We start from the raw sequence: 7,092 nt of genomic DNA, 5'->3' as shown, positions 1-7,092 counted from the left end.
AAACATGACAGAAATTTGTTTGACATAAAACAACAAAAAAGGGGAAAACAACTGAAGCCCAACCCAAGGTGCTTACAACCAAATAAAAAAAAGAAACTACAACTAGAAGGCACAATACAAGCTACCCATTGCATACAGATTTTTTTTTCATAAAAATAAAATGAAAAAGCAACGAAACAAAACCTTAGAATCGGTGGCTTTGAGCCCCTCAAGTTCCATGAATAAAAAAGAGGGTTCTCGACAACCATAACACCAACTATGGCATCTTATCTGCCATGAGCCACACATCCATCGATGCATTGACCTCATAGCTTCACATTCATACCATTCACGTTTTTTTTTGTTTAGAGAAACACAGAAAACTTGTGTTGAGATTTCACCTTGCTTAACCGGAGAGGATGGAGGAAAGCACTTGGTGACTAGGAGCCTCCACGTAGAACACACCCCACGGTTTGGGGAAGAAGGGAATGGGAAGGAGAGAGAGAGAGGAGTCCAAAAGTCGCCACTTTTTTTTTTGGCTCCCACTCATTCTCAAAAGGCTAAGTATGCCTTGCATGAGGGATGAGGGGCTAGGATCGACTTGAGGGATCCAATGGCTGGGATCAAAACTCGCCGCCCAAACTCCCCACTCGCCCCTTTAGAGTTCAATAAAGTCTTTGGAAATTGCAAGGGTGCCATGGGGTTGCCGCCCCATGCACTCAATGAGGCGCAACCCACCTCATTATGGCTCTGTCTTGGAAAGAGCCATAAGGATCTCATGAATCCCATGGGACGCAGCCCCATGCTGATTACTTGGAGAGGCTTCCCACCTTCATGATGATGCCCCATGCATTATCATGAGTTTGACTATATGGGCAGGGCCAATCGTGGCCCTCCCTCTAAAAAAACCCTCCCTATAATTACAAAGATGTCACCGCCCCAACTGGTCAACTTGACCAGCTGGTCTTGTGGCTAAAGTCATCCCATGATGACCCAAAGTGGTCGACCAAGGGCTTGGTCGACCCCTTGACTAACTCGCCCAAAACGATTTTACCATAACTTACCAAATTTGTTAATTAAGATCAAATATATATATATCCTAACATATAATTTTATTTTAATTTTTTATTACAATACCTTTCTAAAGCTCATCTCAAGAGAATTTTCTATCTCTTACATAAATTGCTCTCGTTTTGACCCTCGTCTCTTCGTTATGTGATCTTCAGTAATTCACATGCACTGACGAGGTTTCTTTGTCGTTTGGGTCCCAAATTCGGGGACAACTCAAATATACACATTATGGATTTACCCTTAAAATTTCAGAGGTTAATTCATTACGGATTTCCTTCAATCGCTACTTACATTTTACTTACACGATTACTGCCTCGTAAAGTCCAGAACATATATTTTATGAGGAAAATCTAGCAATTGCACACAAAATTTTCATCATTGAAGCACATCAAAACATATTTCATTAAAAAAAAACATGGACCTTATAGAAGCATATGCTGCAATTGCTAAAGTAGCTTATAGCACCTGCATTGCACCAAGGAAGACATACAATTTATGCACGTACATAGATGGTTGTCGCAAGAATGTACCATTCACACCTATGGATCTAAGAAACCACTTGAGAAGGAAGAGGTTAGACAACATGAAGAATAAAGGAATATGTTCTTTGGTTGATTACCTACAGAAGAATTCAAGCAATGACCCTGGTTTCTTTAGTGCAATGCAACTGGATAAAGATGGGTATGCTGTAAATATGTTTTGGGCAAATTCAAAGTCAAGAGTAGATTATGAATGCTTCAATGATGTGTTTGTTTTTTATATGACAGTGAAGATTAATACGGAACAATGGTCATTTGCACAGTTTGTCAGAGTGAACCATCACTCACAGAGTTGCATATTAGGCGGCGTTTTTTTGTATGACCAGACCAAGAAAACCTTTGAGTGGTTGTTCAGAGTATTTACACAGGCAATGAATGAGAAGCACCCTGGGGATCTACTTACAAATAATGATTATGCAATTGCAGCTGCAATGTCTCATGTATGGCCATATGCACATCATCACCTATGTTTGTGGCATATCTTTCAAAATGCAACAAAGAACATAAGACACATTTTTAATCATAAGACATGGTTTGATAAAAAGTTTAGAAAGTGTGTACTTGAGAGCATAGACAAAGTCACTTTTATGTCTGATTGGGAGCAAATGATTCAAATGTATGACCTTGAAGACTGTGTGTGGTTACAACATTTATATGCAGATAAAGAGAAGTGAGTATTGGCATATGGAAGATAATACTTTTGTGCATGTATGATAAGCACACAAAGAGTTGAATCTATGCATGTCACACTGAAAAAAACCTTGTATTCATGTTTAACAATGTTTCGCTTCATGGAACAGTATGAATTATTTGTAGACAGTCTTAGACAGAATGAGCTTGAACAAGATGTGAAATGCTTCAACACCCGCCCTGTAACTTTGGGCATAAAAATATTGACGTGACCTGCAGATCTGTATACACTAACTGTATTTGAATGGACTAAGAAGGAGGTTATACAGGTCATGAATTGCAATATAGAAGGACATATGCAAACTAAGAATATGCATAAATACCATATTGTGTGGGAGGGCGAAGAGCATCCAAACAGAAAAGAAACACATGTTACGTACAATGTTGGCAACAAAATAGTTGAATATACGTGCAAAATGTTTGAATTCAAAGGTATTTTATGTCATCATGCATTAAAGGTACTTAATCAAGAGAAGATACAAGAAATACATGAGTCATATTTAATGTGAAGATAGACAAAAACAACAAAGATTGAACTGCTGGATACAAGTAATGCCAGTCCATCTATTATTGATGAGAAGTGCCACATAGCCTTCTGTTACCAACAACTATGTAGGTCACTTATGCATGTTGCAGATTTGACATTGAAAAGTGAAGAAGCCTATGTATGTATAAGAAAAGTCTCAAGAGAATTACTTAAAAAAGTGCAGTTAATTCACCATGAGTCCATTGTAGCTCATGAAGACCAATCTAAAAAAATGAGATCGAACATCGTAGGTGAAAATCATGCTTCTTCTGACCCTTATGAGAAGTTGCGCCGAAGCGTAAACATCATCTTCGACAAGTTAGGAGTAAGCATTGTAGATTATGATGGAAATATTCACCTAGTGAAGGGTATCAAAAGAAAACCTACCTCTGATCGCAGTCGTCGGAGGACAAACGGTGCATTAGAATTGGTTGGCAAGAAAATGTCTAAGAAACAACTAACCCCTAAGCAACCAAGCTCTTCGCATGAACAAATATGTAATATAGTACATTGCTTTTCATGTAAATTATATTACATGCAACTTATCAATATCTAACTTGTGTAATTTTCAACATGCAACAATACCCTACAGACGTGCACTATAACGTGGGAACTTGCAATCCTCCCGACTTGTTTGAGTGGAACGATGTCATGAGTTTGACAAGTTTTTTGGTATGTAACAATTTTGGGAGAATGTTTGCATTTCTTGTTGAACTTAATGTAGTGTCTGATATTGTTCTGTTTCATGACAGGCTCAGTTCAATTCAAAAGTGAGCAACACAACACATGAATCACTTGTGAATTCTTCAACTATAAAATAGTTATAGCATTTAACTTTCATTAGTGTAAATTGTTGTAATGTTTAGCATCATCAGATTGTATATCATGTCATCATACAAGCATATTAATGAAGCATGCAAATTTATTTTAACATTGTACATAAAATTTATATCATATGAATCAACACATGTTCATAATTAAAGTCATAACCATATAGCCTCATTAGGCTCACACACTACACCCTAACAAGGTGTGTTTATCTGGTTCAACTCTAGAACCCATTCATATCCAACTGTTCTTTTTTTGAAACCATGACAACATGTAAACATGTGTTTCAAATTTATGAGAACATTCATTGCATAACATGAACCAAACATGTCATTCAAAGGAAACATATGTAACATCATAATCGATAAATTTATGTGTGCTCAAAATGCAATCCTCTAGTTTAGCATGTTTATTTATATATTGCAAATTTATCATAGGATATGCACACATAGTAAATTTCACAATAAATGAACACATGAGAAATCCATGCATAATATATTCTAATACATTGAACACTTAGGCAATAAAAGTGCAACCAATACATAGTTCAAGTAATCGAATCACCTTCACATTATTGACCCCAGATCAAATACTTAAGCAATATGAGTGCAAACAACATTGTTATATTAAATGAACACCTTAGTGATATGGCCCAACTCAATCATATTAATGGACTAGTCAAATAGAATAAGAGTGAAATATAGTTCACCAAATTATTACACTTGCAAGATAGAAACTTTAAAGCATATCAACTACCTAAGCAATATGAGTGCTTAGATAGATTTCAATGTGAAACATAAATTCACTGAAAAATGTTCGTGAATCCTTTATTCATATTCGAGCATCTAAGTGAAACTTGATGTGAAACTTAATTTGAGTGAGCTCATCCATATAGTATGAATTCATATTCGAACACTAAGGCACAATTTAAATAGATGAATATATTGGACTGCCTTCATAAGGATAAAGCAGGCTTAACCGGTTGTCACAACTAAATCTTTACCATACAAGGATCCATACTAACCGAATCACTTGAATTTTTATCACACACACACACTATATATATATATATATTGGTTGATTATATAAAAAATTTCTTTGAGAGAGAGTCCATATTGCCGAATCATAGAGGTCCAAAAGGCTGAGCTAAACACGGACTCAGCTGGGTTCTCTGAAGAGGTCAACCAGTCATGCTCACTGCAACATTCTCCAAAACGGCTGGCTGCATGGCCCAAGCCTGGACCGACCCGGTCTGATGAGCAAACCTGAGCTGACCCTATCTAGGTCTGGAACAGATCAGACCGTCCACTGTTCTGTCCCCAAATGCCTAGGCACAGTCTGGGGCAGGGACGAGACCTGAGTAAAATTTCTTTTGAAGCACTAATAAAATAATATATATTCATATATATTTGTAGTTAGGAAAATACTAACCAAAAAAAGAAATTTTGTTTTTGGTTTACATCCGACAAGATGAAGTTGGGTCCAGACCTCAACCTGGCCCAGCATAAGCGTACCTTCCAAGGGGCTACACCCAGCATGACCCACCTGAGGGTGCGCCTGCCTGTTGGCAGCCGCCCGGTCTCATGAAACAGACTCGGTCTGACCCAGATGGGATCAGACCAAGGTCTGGTTCGTCTGGTAAGGCTGACCTGGTCTGAACCTAATGGTTCAAACCCTGGTTTGAGTTTCTCAGACCGACACCAAGGTCTGAATAAAAAAAACCGAGCTTTTAGAAAAAAATGGTCTCTCTATGAATTACATTTTGCAAACAGTTTTTTTTCTATTCATTTACAAAGAATAACCAATTTATAAGATTCAAAGAGAGTTTCTTGAGGTATCGTGGTAGCCAAGACTGAAGTAAAAACGATGGCTATAAGCTCACTTAAATTTTAGATAAAACGCAACATTTGATATTCAGAATATATCTACTTAACGTGTTCATTCATAGGTAGGGATTAGAGTAACTTATTAGCAGGATAAAACGCTGGATAGGGGGGACGGAGTTCCCCATATGTACCACCTAAAACATAGGCATTTCATCATCACTCATGCATGAAAACTAATGTATCATCTTTCAAATCAAGGAATGGCTACTAAAATCTTAAGGATAATCCAAAGCATATGTATATGTATACATTTTTCTTTTCAGGTGAACGCTAAAACAAGATAACTCCTTAGAACAAGATTCATCTCCATGGGAAGCTTCTACTTCATAAATACAATCATATGAAAATTAAGCATAGAAGAACTAAACATCATATTCACACATGAATATTTCTTAGAAAAACCACAATATATAAATTATATCCTTAGATGAATCATGCATGTGAGCATTTTTACATTTACCTCTTGCAAAGATATTTAATTCTTACAAAAAAAACTAGAGAACACCTCCACACAAACATAGAGGTGCCTTGGGACTCCTAAAGAGGGTCAATACTCACCATATGAAGCTTTCTCAAAACACTAACCACCAAGATTCAAGCATGGTTCTTTTTTTTTTTTTGAAACAAGTAGAAAATATTTATTTTTACCATTCAACGTGTCACATTGCTGGTGTGTATAAGAACCACACAGCCATGGGCCACAGTTGGAGCATTCTACAACTACATAACTATAGATTTGGTTTAGAACAACTTGCATTATTTTGGAAAAATAGAGAAAACGGTAGGAAAGAATGAGATTCTCCTCCTTCAAAAGTATAGAGTGAAGTCCCTAGATGGTTCCTCACCCTATACACTTGAGCTTAAAGTGATGACGCACCAAAACGATTTGATTTGAAGAAACCCTCCCAAGAGGACTCAGCCAAGGGGAGAGAGGAACAACACAAAATGAGAAGTGGTCTTAGACCCTCTCCTCTTCTTTATTCTTGAAATAATGAAAGGAAGTAGAGATGAAGGGTGGAGATAAAAAAAAAAGAGAATGAATGGTGAGGATCTAGTCCAACACCCATTCCAAGGGGAGATCTCTTCACAATATGCTCTACCTCTCTCTACTGAGCAAAAGAGAGGCAGCTTGCTTTTCAAACAATTGTCTCTCTTCTCCAAAAAGCACAAGTTAGAAGAGAGAGCATATCTCATCATGTTTCTTTCTGCCCAAGAACTTGGAGTGTAAAGGCCTTCCAAATGGGACCCACTCCACACGATTCTAAAAAATGGGAGCTTCTTCTCCAAAATTTGAATTCTCCAAAAGCTCACAAAACTCTACAAGAAAAATGTTAATTAGCGACGGAAATTTGTGATGGATTTTTTTCGTCACAAATTTGTGATAGATTAGCTAGAGAAAACTATCCGTCACTAACATTCGTATGATTTGTGAAATTAGTGACAAAAAAATTTCATCGCTAATCCGTCGCTAAATAACGATGGGATTAGCGACGATAGTTTTTTGTCGCTAATTCTTAATACAGGAAAAATATTTTAGCGACGGATTTAGCAAGGGAATTTTTTCCTCGCTAAT

The sequence above is a fragment of the Nuphar pumila genome, chromosome 8, assembly GCF_984573655.1.
Source record: "Nuphar pumila chromosome 8, dmNupPumi1.hap1.1, whole genome shotgun sequence".
NCBI lineage: Eukaryota > Viridiplantae > Streptophyta > Magnoliopsida > Nymphaeales > Nymphaeaceae > Nuphar > Nuphar pumila.
This window is presented reverse-complemented; position numbering follows the sequence as displayed.